This window comes from Lissotriton vulgaris, chromosome 7, assembly GCF_964263255.1.
Source record: "Lissotriton vulgaris chromosome 7, aLisVul1.2, whole genome shotgun sequence".
NCBI lineage: Eukaryota > Metazoa > Chordata > Amphibia > Caudata > Salamandridae > Lissotriton > Lissotriton vulgaris.
This window is the reverse complement of record NC_141695.1, coordinates 1,444,842,799-1,444,858,162: the sequence shown is the minus strand read 5'-3', so window position 1 is coordinate 1,444,858,162 and position 15,364 is coordinate 1,444,842,799.

Sequence of the window (15,364 nt, the reverse complement as noted above, 5' to 3'; positions counted from 1 at the left end):
CTTTACAACGTGACGCATCTCCCTAGATGCGTCATGTTGTAAATAGGGTGCAGCGTGGCGCATGGTTTAAGTTTAAGTGACTCAACGGCAGCACAAATGTGGTGCACGGGGCTTGTAAATCTGCCCCATACTCTTTTGTCTACAGACTTTAAAAAACTGCTTAATATATTCAAGCAGACCTTCCTTGTGAAAATTATCGAGAATAATGTTGCCACCAAACTGCAATCTGAAATCACGAAACAATATTTCTTCTCCTGAACCGTTTACTTTCAGGTAAGATGCAGCACGAAAAAGCACATATTCCGGATGTGGTCCTGAATATGCCGATTGATGAGATAACTGCTTGTTTGTGGTCCGTTACATTCATTTGCCCTATGCTAGCCACCCTACAGGTCCTAGTGACCCCAGTGTGTAATGAGACACTTGAAGCAGCAGGTTCCCGTGGGGTTCAGTTTCTTGAGTATCTCATTAATGTTGACGTTCAGAAAAGTCTTCAAGCTATAGCTTTTTCTTATTAATTAGCTCTAATTAGTAACCTCCGCCTCTGCCTTTGCAGCGCCAAGATGCCTTCGAGTGATAGTTGCATTCTACAAAATTCTTTTACAAATACAATTGCACGAAGAAAATACACCACCGGGACTTGAAAAATCACACCTGATTTTCTTGTAATATTTGTTGAAATATAAAATGTTCTAGGAATCTGTAGAAGACAATATGAGCCTCTCAAATACATGATTCCAGAGCTAATCTGAATATAGCACCTAATGATATTATCGAATACGATTCCTTTCCTTAATGATGCTGGACCCTCGCCCACTGAGGTGGCAGGCTCCATCACTGGATCCTCTCCTCACCCAGATACATGGGGCCTTATTTAGGAGAAGTGACGCATCGCTGCATGAAAACAGCAATGCGTCAACTTCTCAGTGTGCCCTCCTTGCAACATGATGGATGTGGATAGATTTCAAGAGAAGGGGAGAGGCACTAGGACACTATTTACCACTCAAAAAGGTGGAAGGTCCAGTAACAGCTTAGTGTCCGTACAGAGTACTGAAGAGGCAAGCCACAAGGGGGGTTGCTGTACTGTTCCTAAAGGGAAGAGAGAAAGGAAAGTTCTTGCTGGCGTGACCAAGGTAGGGGAAAGGGACAGGGTACTATTAATACCCTAGGGCATCCATTATGTTGGATATATTTGCCTCACACACCCCGAAGAGTGTCATGCTTCATCATCGGCGGCTGCTCCTCGTCGGGGAGGCGGTGCAACCCCCGACGGGCACACCTCAGAGAGGGGCTCTTTGGCGGAGATCTTTTTTCCAACTGCCTTTAGGTGAAGTGGGGGTGTGTGGGCAGGGAGGTGTGTACCTATGGTAAGGTGGCTAAAATGTAACAGGGGGTACCGGAATGGACTTTATTCTGGGGGTCCCCTAGCTACGGTTAAAAAGTGAAGCTAGTTCCCTAGGGGTCAACCTGTTATGTTATGTTGCCCTAGAAGATACTAGTGGTGCATGTGGTCAACATGTTTCTCGCTATTGGTATATTTACCGCGATTCTTCAGGACCAAAAAGTGAGGACAACACCATGCTAATGTCATATGTGTTGTAGAATTACCTTAGTGGATCCTCCTATGCCTATGTCTAATGTACATATCCTAGAGGCCACATGAGTGTTCGGCAGGGCTGAACTACAGCGCTGAGCCCAGGGTTGTCCTGTGGTCGAAGGATCTGTATAAAGCTGAAGGAAGGAATCATGTATATAACACCAACTGGTACCGCCTAATAACACAAGACCCTACAGTTGAGATTACTCATGAAATCTCTCGGATTGTAAAAGATGCAAGAGACAATGGGATCATTGGCCCTAAAGAAGCTGAATTTCTTGTCAAGCGCTTCCCACGCACTCCACATTTGTACTTTCTTCCGAAGGTGCATAAAGACCCCAACGTACCACCTGGCCGTCCAATAGTGTCCGGCTGTGACTCTGTGTTGGAGCCAATCTCTAAGTTTGTAGATGTCTTCTTGAAGGAGTTCACCATCAAAGTTCCATCTTTTCTCCGAGACACTATGGATTTCCTTACCAAGGTTGAGGGGGTTGAATTCGATCCAAACACCCAACTCCTGGTAACTATGGATGTATCTTCTTTATACACCCAGATTCCTCAACAGGACGGAGTGGATGTAATAGAACTGTACCTAAACTCCAGACCTCGGCCACACAGAGTGCCCACCGAACTCATTGTCAATCTGGCGTCCCTTGCTCTCAAAAAGAACTTCTTCATATTTGAGGATGAAATGTTTCTCCAGATAAAAGGATCGGCAATGGGGTGTCCATTCGCCCCAGAAATGGCTATTCTTTACATGGCCCAATATGAGGAACGATTCGTTTATAACAATAACCCATATGGAGCCCACATTGGGCAGTGGCTCAGGTACATAGATGATGTGTGGTGCATCTGGAACGGTATATCAGAATCCCTCGAAGAGTTCCATCAGTGGCTGAACAATCGCAGTCCGGACATAAAGTTCAGTCTGGCATATGACTGCAGATCGATGCCCTTTCTTGATGTGGAGATTAAATCTACACCAGATGGCTTGAAGTCCACACTCTTCCAGAAGAAAACGGATAGGAACAACGCGCTCCATTATGCAAGCTTCCACCCGAAGAGCTTAAAGAACAATCTCCCGTATGGACAGTACTTACGGGTGAGAAGGAACTGCTCGAGAATGGAAGACTTTACCACTCATGGAGAAAATCTTACCAACAAGCTGAAGGCACGAGGCTATCCAACTAAACTGTTGAAACAATCCATGAAGAGGGCAAGATGGACACCTCGAGAGCACCTTCTACAAAAACGAGAGAAGTCCAACACCGAGAGAATGGTCTGTGTCTCCACCTTTGGGCCCCACACTAATCCAGTACAAAAAATAATTCGAAACAACTGGCATCTCATTGAAGAAATTCTACCAGACATTGGCAAACCTCTTTTTGCACTTAAGAAAAACAGGAGTGTTGGACAACAAATCTCGTCCACAAGGGGTGTCATGAAAAAAGAAACACAAGGAACCCTTTTCAACATGGGCCCGGTAATGGGCCATCGTAAATGTGGGACATGTTCAGTGTGCAATTTAACAACAGAAGGTACCCTGTTCACTGATGGCCAAAAATACTGGCGTCATAACAACTTCACAAACTGTAAAACAAAGTACGCAGTATACGCCATCACCTGCCCGTGTGGTAAGGTCTACATTGGCAAAACAACTCAGGAAGTGCGCCAACGGATTGTCCAGCATCGATCGAGGATAAATAACAAGGTCCTGACAGCACCCTTGGTGTCCCACTTTTTACGCAAAGAACATTCATCTAATGATTTGAAATGGACGATCCTGGCAAATATCAAGAACACTCCAGGGGCAGGCGGAGATCCAGATGTACGCCTTGCTCAAAAAGAGGCATACCTTATTCTTAGGTTCAACACTGCCATGGTTGGACTGAATGACCTCAATGAACTAAGTAATCTGTAGACAGCCTGGCCGCAGGGATTGCTGCTCTGTGCTGCTTGCCACTCGTGTGTCTGTGCTATCTTGTAGCTAATACGTTTATACACCTGAATGACTGCGCAATACACATGCCACTCACCAACGTTCCATCAGGATCCCCAGGCGAGCCCCTTACTCTCTGAGCCACCTTTCTTTGAATCACTGAGCTATCAAGCAATCTTTTTACATTATATCTTGTATCCTTGACTTTGTACCCTTTCCCTCTGCCTCCATACTGAGTACAATTTCCCTGCTGAGTCTCTTTGAACCCGCTAACCCGGGAGGAATGATAACAGTTTGACAACGGACTACATGTCCCAGCAGGCCCATTCATACGCATCTCGCGTTCCACTGGGCTCTCCCTCACGCATCCCGCGTTAAAAACATAGGGACACGCCCCCACTGCACTCGCATTGTCAGTTTCTCCTCCGGTAGCCTGTATAGAAGATTTGATCCCCTGCCTGAAACGTAAGTCCGCTTGTCTAGAGTCTTTTAACTTTTATGGACAGAGCGAGCGAGTACGCTAGCAGCACTTTTCTAATTACCGCATTCCGTTTGGGTTACAGTTTTCGAACGACCGCGGCGGCTGCCGCGCTTGCCCGACTTTGGAACTGAACTTGTAAACGTTAAGGTAGGAACGAGTGGGCATATTTTGAAACAGACAGGTCTGCGTTTACACGCATACCAAGGCAGGTCAGCGAGGATTGTGACACTTTATTTCATTTTGCTTTCCTCAGGCGCATACATTAATTCCGGATGGATGCATGTACAGTTTATTACAAGGTACGTGCTTATCAGCCAAGCTCATTCTATTTAGACGGTGGCTCAGAGGGTATTCTGAATAACAGAGACTAACTAGGGCGTCTATCGTCTTTTCCACAGGTAGCATCCTGACATTTTCCAGCATAAGGTATTTGCTCATTTGTTAATAGTGATTGAGCCCAAATGAGGAGCTAGTCAGCCTTCCATTGATGCCATGTTTTTTAATTCAAATTTCAGCGACAACGACCTCCCCAATCCTTGTCCTGAGGAGAACCCTCTAATTCTTGTATGGGTTCGAAACGCGTCGGCGTCCTGCTCCACCCAGATACCGAATCATCAGGGCACAATAGGAATAGAACTCATACACAATTCTACAGTGCTGCATAAGTCTTGTGATTTCCTATTTCTGCACCATTTTGAAAAAACAACTTCACGTGTATCTAGTGGTGGTAAAAACAAGTAGGCTAGTTTATTATTTCAGCTGTCCACTTGTTTATTTTGTATCCAGGATTGGTGCCTCAACAAAGAGTAATTTCTGAGGCATTACACAGTTGTCTACATATTTTTTCGTCATCACAATTGTAATATGTGTATGTTTTGATTTAATGTATTGTTTATGGTATTGTCAATGTATTTGTGAATCCTTGTAAATGCGGTGTGTGTACTTTGATGCTAATGCATTTTTTTCATAACCCTTCTTTTCATAAAAATACAAGTTACCAAATACTAATGGTTTGTCAGCCTAGCAATTTACTATACTAGGTGTGTACTTGTGCATATTAATTGATACTGTCCGGCAATTGTTTTGTTTTTTCAATAAGAGTGGTCCAGCAGGTCAGTGACAGGACCCAGCCTTTCTTCTTTTTTCCCTGAGCCCAGGGTGTGGCAGCAGTCTGCTGTGTCCGGGTGTATTGACCTACCCATCCCCGCCGAGCTCGAGCGGGGATGGGTAGGTCAATACACCCGGACACAGCAGACTGCTGCCACACCCTGGGCTCAGCGCTGTAGTTCAGCCCTGCCGAACACTCATGTGGCCTCTAGGATATGTACATTAGACATAGGCATAGGAGGATCCACTAAGGTAATTCTACAACACATATGACATTAGCATGGTGTTGTCCTCACTTTTTGGTCCTGAAGAATCGCGGTAAATATACCAATAGCGAGAAACATGTTGACCACATGCACCACTAGTATCTTCTAGGGCAACATAACATAACAGGTTGACCCCTAGGGAACTAGCTTCACTTTTTAACCGTAGCTAGGGGACCCCCAGAATAAAGTCCATTCCGGTACCCCCTGTTACATTTTAGCCACCTTACCATAGGTACACACCTCCCTGCCCACACACCCCCACTTCACCTAAAGGCAGTTGGAAAAAAGATCTCCGCCAAAGATCCCCTCTCTGAGGTGTGCCCGTCGGGGGTTGCACCGCCTCCCCGACGAGGAGCAGCCGCCGATGATGAAGCATGACACTCTTCGGGGTGTGTGAGGCAAATATATCCAACATAATGGATGCCCTAGGGTATTAATAGTACCCTGTCCCTTTCCCCTACCTTGGTCACGCCAGCAAGAACTTTCCTTTCTCTCTTCCCTTTAGGAACAGTACAGCAACCCCCCTTGTGGCTTGCCTCTAACATGATGGATGTGTCATATTTACTGTATGATGCATCATGTCAAAAGAAGTTACAGATACGTCAGTATTTCTGACGTATCTGTTGATGCAAAAGGGATGCATTGCTGGGGTGTGTCTGAAAACAGACGCAACTCCAGCAATGTGTCCTTTCACATGAAGCAAGCCAGTCTTATGCCTGCTGTCAGCCAGACATAAGATATTGACACAGTAGTGTCCTAGAAGTGCCACAGTGAAATATCATAGATAACAATGCACCACTTCTACTTGGCTTTTTGAGGGGGAATGCCCACCTTGCATGCATTACACCTGGCGCAGGAATAATGTAATGCAGGGGTTTACAAAAAGATGCACCTGCCTAGATGCATCACTTTGTAAATAGGGCGCAACGTGACACATTTTTTATGCAGCCTTTGCGGCACAAATAGTGGCGCACCAACGCGTAAAAGTGACAGAAGGCCTCATAAATAAGGACCATAATTTTACACCCAGCATAGGCTCCTGATTAGGAGTTATCAGTGGGGGTATTAATCATCTGCTGGAGTCTCCAAGGGCAGTGAATGTGCTTATGTTTTAACTCTTACTCAAGCTGTGCAAACTCCCTGTGCAGGCCTCAAAGAATATTCTGGTTTCCCAAAACATGGTATAAATGTCCATAAAAACATAACATAACATAACATAGCATAGCATAACACATCACAATGCAAATTAAAGTAAAGTAACATAACATTTAACACATAACATAACATAGCTTGACAGTTTGCAGTTATTGATAAGTTTCTCGATGTGAAGTCCCACACACATGAAAACCAGGAAAGCGCCATTTTATCTGAAATGGTGATAGCTGTGTTGTTTCATCTTTCTTGTGGTTGTGAATGGTTAGGTGGTACATTTACAGCAGCAATACATTTTTAATTGATGTAAGAAGTGCCCAGGGTTGCCATTTTTCTATTTTTTGCAATAAAGTTCTGTGGTTATTTATTGAGGTATAGAAGGACAATTCACAAAATATCTGCCACTGTGTATTTAAGAAAATCTACTTTTCCAGTTGTTGAAAGGTAACCACATGCCCCTTCACCTTTTACTTGTAGATTTTCCGAGGGTTGTTATATGAGATGAACACAGCTTTCTTGGGGATAATTATTAGCACTCGGTTTTGGCATGTAGCTCTTTGGTCTTTAGCCATTCTCATTAGTTGATGGCCAGTGTAGTTTTATTAGTTATGTAAGTCACTAAAGCATAATGGAGCAGATTTACAGGTCCCTTGCACCGCCCGGTGCGTCACATTGCATGACGCACCTGTGGCTTAACCTGCTGAATGATATTTACAAGCACAGGTAAAGCCACCCTGCGGGACTTTGCTTGTGCTTGTAAATATCGCCCCTTTTAACGCAACACTTTGCAAGTTAGCGGCGTGACATGAGTGTTGCTGTGGGTGTATCCACCCAACACCCATGTCCACAGATGCATTTCCAGATTTACGAGTAATCATAAATCTGGAAATGCTTCAGAATGCTATGCCACCCTAGGGGTGGAGTAGTGAGGTGCAGCGAGGAGAAATGTTTTAATTTGTCCTCATTTCTTCCTCTTTCAATGCGTGCTGCATTCTACAGCATGCATTGGAAGAGGAAATCACCTCAATTGATTGTTTTTGTGCAGGAAGGTGCCCCTTCCTTCACAAAAACAATCTCCCCATGACCCAGGCATCCTTGGACGATGGTGCAAGGGTGCCTGTGCGGCAGCAGCAGTTTGTGCGCCAGCGCAGGGGGAAGCACAGCGATGCGACATATTGTTGTAAATATGTTGCATTCCTGTGCTTCAAAACAAACGCAGCACCGCACAGCAAAATGACTTGCAGCACTGCGCTCGATTTGTTTCTTGTAAATCTGCCACAATGTTTCTTTCTTTCTGTGCTGACCTTTCCTGTTTTACCCTTACTACTGGCTACCTCACGGTGCCTTTTGCTAATAGCAAGGCCTAAAGGGAGTGATGCCATTTTTTTTACTTGTGAGTTTGATACGTGTCTCTGAAGGTGAGACGGCCCAGCAGGTAAGATCCTGACTGTGTACAACAAGAACAACTGTAGATTCCGATATTGGTGACTTCACTAAGATGTGTGATCTCAAACACTTCTCTTTCTGTCCTTTTACCTTACTTTCTTTATCTGAATAATTGAGAGTTATCAGAGGCAGACTAACAACAATTATAAAATACTACACTAAAACCAACCTTTTTTTTTTTAGTTCAATAAGTGTATTAAAGTTTTAAAAGGATACAAATAATTAAAATACAATACATAATGATACAATTGATGTAGGGAAAGAAAAGAAATACAGAAGTTCATTATAGTAATCGCTCAAATAATAAATAGAACATCTCAATTAATATTCAGAATAAATACGGAATAAAAATAACAGAGTCACATTAATGAACCGTACAGACCTTCAAAGGTATCATTATCATAAAGGGAAGAAATATAGAGAGAAGAGAATTAAACAATAACTAGAAAGAAGGAGAAAGAGATGAACAAGAAGAAGAAGTAAGAGAGGAAAGGAAAGGTTCTACTGTGGCGGTACATGTACACAACAAGGACAAACAACATAAAGGGATACTGGTCAACCAAACCCTTTGAGGCCAAATCCATATAGATGTCTAAAGCTCTCCATACATTACTAGAAATAGTGGGGGAGAGATTAGCTACATCAACAGAAGTGTGTGCACTTCTTAAGAAAGAGACCCATGCCCACCATGTATGATATGATACTGAAGAGAAAGACTTCCACTCCATAAGAATCACCTTAACAGCAACCGTCAACAACAGATCCAATAACTGCATATCTACAGCATCCAACGGTAAAGGATCACGGGAAGCCAATGGCCCCAACAAAATCATGGGCAAGGAAAGCTGGAAATTGATTTGAAAGATTAACATAAGATGTTTATGTATAAGATCCCAAAAGGGTTGCAAAAGTGAGCAGTGGAAAAACATATGCGGAAAATACCCAGCAGCCAAGCCACAAATCCAACAAAGATCATCATCTTTTAAGTGTAGAATATGCAATCGCACAGGAGTCCAATGAAGAAGATTAACAGAAAAGAATTTAGATTGAAACAAAGAAGGAGCAATTTTATCACGAAGAGAGAGCTTACTAATCAGCTGCCATGTTTCCGGAGAGATATGGTCAATAATTTCCTTATCAAAGTGATGTATCCACTTCTGCTGTGCAACAGTACAAACATGTATAAATTCGTGAAGCAGTATGACCAGCCTTGAGCCACAAAGAAAATAATGCAATAGTGGGAGAGGTGGGCACCAAATGAACCTTGGCGAGAGCAACTTTAATTTTTAGGAAGGTGTAAAAATCTAAGTTCAAGAGCGAGAACTGGTGAGCTAAGGAGGAGAAGGGTAACGGATCAATATTGACGTCGTATAAATGACGAACCAACGTAACCCCCTTGGAAGCCCAGTATTGTATTAGCGGAGGATCAATAATAAACTTTATTCTAGGGTTATGTCACAAGGAAGACCATCTTGATTTGAGAATCTGGGTAACCACTTTCTTGTCAACAGCTCTGACAGCAGCAATAGTATCTAATATGATAGCACAAGAAAACGGAATAGCTAATGTAGACGTGGTTAAAAAGGAAGAGACTGGTAGAGGAAAAGAAAGATGTTGTTCAATGAACATCCAAGAAGGAGTGTGACCAGGGAGGGAAGAAAACTACAAGGTTCCCTGAGAGGCTAAAAAAGCCACTTGGTATTTCTCTCAGTCTGGGAAATTACATCCACCCATATCGTAAGGCTTCCGTAAAGACTTATATGCGATTCTGGCCCTTTCATCACTCCAGAGAAATTTAGAAGTAATAGAATCAATCTCCCGAAAAAAGGAGGAAGACAACTTCACTGGGAGCATTGAAGAAACAAAGTTGATGACAGGGGTGATCATCATTTTTAAAGTTTGTATCCGACCCCACCAAGAAATATGTTTAGGGGACCAAGTATTTAAAAGACGGCGTACTTTAATTAGAGTCTGAGCCTTATTATAAGCCACTGCATCATAAAGAGTACCGCAGAACCAGACCCCCAAAAATTTGAGGTGTTTTGATTTAAAACCTGCTGATCCCATATGTGATGGGAAGCAATACGCGTTGAGAGGAAACAATTCTGTCTTATCTCTGTTAAGAGTATACCCAGAGACCTTAGAAAAAAGAGCAATAGTATCCGTAATCACAGGGATAGCCGAAACAATATCATCAGAAAAAATAAGGACATCATCCGCATATGCCGCTGTTTTCAGGCAATGTGAACAAAAGTAAAACCTTTAATGGCCGGGTGGAGATCAATTAATCTTAGGAGCGGATCAATAGCTAATAGAAACAAGAGCGGGGATAGCGGACACCCCTGACGAGTACCCTGATGAAGACTAAAAAAGTCTGAAGTATCACCATTAACTCTAATATTCGCCCTAGGGTGGGCATAGAGGGACATAACCATGTTAACAAAAGAATCCCCAAGATTATGTGCACGAAGAACAGCATGAAGAAAAGTCCAAGAGACCTTATCAAAAGCCTTTTCTGCGTCTAAGGCTAAAGCTGCAGCCGGAAGTGTGGATCGTTTGGCTGTACCTAAAATATTGGAAAAAGTGTGGATATTATCTCTAGCAAGCCGACCCTTGACAAAACCTGTCTGAGATGGATGAACCAGCAAGGGAATATAAGATTCCAACCTTTTGGCAAGAATCTTAGCAAAGATTTTAGCTTCCATATTGAGGAGGGATATAGGACGACATTTTTTAGGATCAGAAGGATCCTTCCCGTCCTTTGGGATTACTACAATAGTGGCATCCGCCGCCGTTCCCAAGACCGCACTCTGTTGAATAAATGAATCAAAAACACCCTTAAGGCGAGGAGCCATTGAAGGGAGAAAAGTTTTATAGAACAAAATGGGAAAACCATCTGGACCAGGGGCCTTGCCAGATCGAGTGGATTTAATAGCCTGGATAATCTCATCATGTGTAATCGGGGTACCCAATTTCTCCCCATCTTCCATTGATACAGATTTAAGAGGAATAGATTTTAAGAACTCCTGACAATCTTCAAAAGACGACTGATTAATGGGGGTATATAAGGTATTATAAAAATCACGAAAGACCTCAAGAATCTCTTTAGATTTAAATTTCTTACTACCATAACCATCAGTGATAGAAGAAATTTGAAAAGACCTAGAACTAGACTCTCGAAACTTTAATGTGGTCGCTAGAATCCTACCAGCCCGATTTTTCAAAAGAAGTTGTTTCGATTTCTGGGCCTGAACCCCAATATGTGCCCTTTTAGTAACGATAGAATTATATGAATATTTTAAGTTTTTAATGGCTTGCAACAGTTGTTTATCTCTAGATCGTCTAAAAAGAAGTTCATGTTGTCTAATACTATCTGATAAAACAGCAAGTTCCTTCTTAATATCAGAATTTCTCTTCGCCATCATTTTAATGATTTGGCCCCGAAGTGTACATTTAAATGCATCCCATAAGACCACTGGGGAGCTAACGGAGCCTTCGTTTTCTGAAAAGAAATGCTCAATTTCAGATTGTATGCCCTGAACTTGAGAAGCATCATGCAGAATTTCCATATTCAATTTCCAAGAAGAATGCTTTTTCTTAGGAGCAAAACTTGACAAAGAAAAAGAAACCGCCGCATGATCCGAGACAAGAATAGGATGAATGTACGGTGAAGGCGAGGATTGCACTAAAGACGAATGCACTAAAAGATAATCAATACGAGAAAAGCTAGAATGAGGAGAGGAGAAGAAGGAAAATTCACTACCTGTAGGATTATGAAGACGCCAAATATCTTGAAGATTAGCAGAAGAGCACATATTCAACAATTGCTTGTTGGATCTAGAGGGACGGAAGGTAAAAGCCGAGTTTCTATCCAAGATAGGGTCTAAAGGCAAATTAAAATCACCACCAACTATTAGATTGCCATTATGTTTTGTGTGGGCAAGTACTTTAATAATCTTTTGCCAAAAAGCAGGGTCATCAATGTTCGGCGCATAAATATTCATAACATAAAGATCCGAAATTCCATCAGATAACTTAGATAGAAGCCAACGGCCCTCAGAATCCTGTTCAGTAGAAAGAATCAATAACCCAGAATTCCTAAATATAAGTGTTTTCACACCATTCTTTTTGCCAAGGGCTTCCGAACAAGCCACATCCATAACCCAGCCCTTCTTCAACCACAGAGCCTCCGTACGGGAGACTTTCGTCTCCTGCAACAGAACCAAGTGCGCAGATAAAGATTTACAATAATCTAGAATTTTAGCCCTCTTGACTGGATGATTCAATCCCTTAACATTAAGGGAGGCCACATTCAAACCAGGCATCGTTCAACCACAAAAGTAATTAAAATGAAACAATCACAATGGCAACTAAAAGAATACATCAACGACCAATAACAAAACAGTAACGCACTACCAGAAGATCCAAGAGGCACACAATAGCAAGAGAAAAGAAAAGAAAAATGAAGAAAAAGAAAGAGAGAAAGAAAAAAAAGGAGAAAAAAGAGAAAGAGAAAAATATCCACAAGGGGAGGTCTAGAAAGGACCACTATTATGCCAGGGGGGACATGGAGGAGGCAAACAGTGGGACCACCTGGGAACTAACAATGGTAAGAGTAAAACCACCCAACCCATATTAGCCAGGGGAACATACAAAAAGGTACAGAAGCAGAGAAAATATGCACAATGATATCAAATACCTCGAAAAATGGAGGACAAAAGCTAACGTGACATCACTTGGTTAGGTAAACAAAGGCATAAAAGGAACATTACATAATGAGATAAAAAAACATTATGAAGAAATGCGAGCTAGGAATATTAAGAAGTGAAGAACTATCTACTGAGAAAAAAAGACAACTATTTGTTACAAGCATAGACATATCGTATAAATTAAATATGCTTAATGAGTTAGGCAAAATAGAGTTATGCTAAATACTGTAATAAGAACATCATAAATACCTATGAAGTAACAATAGCAATGAAAAGATTAAGGCATAAGAAGCACATTACATAATGAAATAAAAAACATTATGAAGAAATGCGAGCAAGGAATATTAAGAAATGAAGAACTATCTACTGAGAAAAACAGTCTACTATCTGTGACAAGCACAGACATATCGTATAAACTAAATAATCATAATGAATTAGGCAAAATAGAGTCATGCTAAATACAGTAATAAGAACATCATAAATAACTATGAAGTAAGGATAGCAATGAATAAAACATTATCCAAACAGAAAAAAGGTATATATGTATTCGTATAGAAAAAAAAAAGAACCCTCATAAACAATCCCACATAATAAGTAAGCAAAAAACACTATACAGTAGAGCCTATATAGAAAGAAAAACTATAAGTAAATACAAGAAATAAATAACAACAAAGAGACTCCCAACAGCGGCGAACAAAACATACAATTAGGGGTAGAGACCATACTCGAAATCTACATGGAAGTCACATAAAAGAGGAGACAAAGGTAAATATACAAACAGGAAAAATATAATTAACGAGAAACAAAATATCCATGGTCTAAGAAAAGACGGAAGAAACAACAAGCACCTAAAATATTCCAAAGACAAAAAGCATCAAGTCAACAACAACAACAACATTAAACTAGCAAAAATGCATGAAGGAATATAAACAACATAATAGATGAGAGAAAAAGAAATGACGAGACAAAAGGCAAGCCACGTATTTACCAATAAAAGAGTTGATATACGCAGCAAACAATGAAAGAAGGAGGAGCAAAAAAAAGAATCACCTGCACAAACGGATCACTGAAAAATGGAAATATATAAAGCACGGAAAAACACATAATGAGACAAACCAACAAACAACAAGTAGCATATGTCCAGAAAAACTGGAAGCAACGCCATTTGAGAATTAAGAGTAACAAAACAATCCAGAAGCATTAGAATCAAGTGCCTGAGGTACCAGGAGAAGAAAAGGAATCCATCTGAGTTTCACACTGATTGTCTAGAAAAGTAGAGAGCTCAGTAGGTTCATCAAAAATTCTTGACCGACCCTTGAAGGTAATACGAAATCTGGAGAGACCAGCAAAAGAAAAAGGGATATTTATTTCTGACAGGCGCTTCCGCAAATCGAGAAAACCTTTCTGACGAATCACTGTATCTCTACCAAAATCTTGCAAAATAGAAATCCGATGACCCTCCCAAGACATCGTCTTAATCTTCCTCATGTGTGCCAGAATTTGTTCCGAGTGTTGGTGACGCAACGGCTTAAAAATGACAGCCCTCGGCTGCGTGGAAGACTTGGGCCTAAACGTTGCACTCGATGAGCCTGTTCAATTTCAAAGTCTCTTTGAAAGAAAATTTGTAGCGTAGACGGAAGCCACTGGTGTAAAAAGTCAACCATTGAGGGAGCCAACTTCTCTGCCTCCTCAGGCAGCCCAAAGATACACAGGTTACTTCCACGGTTGCAATCTTCCTGCTCCGTGAGATCTCATCTCAACGCCGCCATTGAGCGTTCCATTTTCTGAAAATGTTTGGAATGCCGCCGTGCAGATTCCTCTACATCACTAATCCATGTATCTGCAGTCGAAACACGCACAGACAGTGCCTTAAAATAATTCCTAATAGCCGCGACCTCAACCTACCTGCAGCAAGTCAGTGTTAGATTGAGTGGATTGCGCAATATCATGGACAGCATTAAGACGTGACAAAATGGTGTCTAAAGTAGTGCTCATCTCCTTCTGAGAAGACTCTGGGGTAGGAGAAGTTTGCTTCAACCTCTTAAGCGCACCTTTAGAGTCCTTATTGTTAGAGGGGGGACCCATGATATCAGCCATAAGAGATACCCGCCACCGCAATAAGGTAGCAGAGAAGAAACAAAAGAGATTGGGTATCCCAATATCAAAAGAGCACCAAATCACAGTAAGTACTTCAAAAAAGATAAGAAAAAACACAGCCAATATAGTAGGCGCAGAACACAAGTGGAAAGAAAAATTATTATTGAGGGAAGTAGCACTGAGGCAGTTGAGATACGCAGGTCAAAAGCGTAACTTAAAAAAACCAATGAGGAGAAGCTTATAATCCCAGAGACGTCCAAAACATTCAAGAGCACTCTGCAGTGATTATACCGCAAAGAGAAGTGATTTGGGTCAGAGGCAGCGGTAAATATCTTTAAAAAGTCACCTTAACCGACTTATGCCTGTGTAGATAAAGAGTCGTCACTGACCCATGAGGGGAAGAAATCAAGCGTCGTCACATCACAAAATGGTGGCCGCTCCCAGCCTCCGAGACTCAGAACTCCTCACGAAGCGAAAAACAGCTCTCTTGACGCTCCGTATGTCGGACTGCGGCGTATTTCCTTCCCGGCAATTTCCGACCTCCGAAAATCCACTTTTGAATGGGTAGGC